Genomic DNA, 502 nt, shown 5'->3' with positions numbered 1-502 from the left:
AAAAAAATCTTGATTTAGTTTGGATTTAGACCTCTGACTAATAGCAGAAGGGATGAAAATGAATCCATCAATGTTTCTTTAGTTCCTGAATATCTCTCCTTTTATGAGATCAACTTAAAATAAGGCCAGACTATACAATTTAATCATGTAGTGCGGACTGGTGATGAGTGTGATGGTAAGGTTTATGGGGAAAGTGACACTAGAGTCATTTCCATATATTTTTCTTTCCTCTTTGCCTTTGATGCTTACCCCTCTTAAAAAATCAAAAGAAATAAAATCTTGTCCTTACTGAAAGATTTAAATTCATATTCCAACATCCTAAAATTGAGATTATCTAACATGAAAATAATTTGAAGATAACTTCAATATAATAAATCAAATTCAGTTTATTATAGGTAGTAATATTATCATAAACTGATGAAGGAAAACAAAGGGGATTTAATAATATTATGATTTTTGAAATACATTGTTCTAATAGTGAGGAGCTCCATTTTTACAAATA

General features: G+C 28.9%; 1 protein-coding gene across 12 annotated transcripts in view; it reads right to left on the bottom strand.

Moving 5' to 3' along the window:
* Positions 1-502, bottom strand: part of LOC119585093 (proteoglycan 4-like) — a gene marked incomplete at its 5' end in the record, with an annotated part of 27907 nt that overhangs the window by 17814 nt on the left and 9591 nt on the right.

Source organism: Penaeus monodon, chromosome 19 (assembly GCF_015228065.2).
Source record: "Penaeus monodon isolate SGIC_2016 chromosome 19, NSTDA_Pmon_1, whole genome shotgun sequence".
Taxonomy (NCBI): domain Eukaryota; kingdom Metazoa; phylum Arthropoda; class Malacostraca; order Decapoda; family Penaeidae; genus Penaeus; species Penaeus monodon.
Note: the sequence above shows the minus strand (reverse complement) of the source record. Positions and strands in the feature narration are given on the sequence as shown.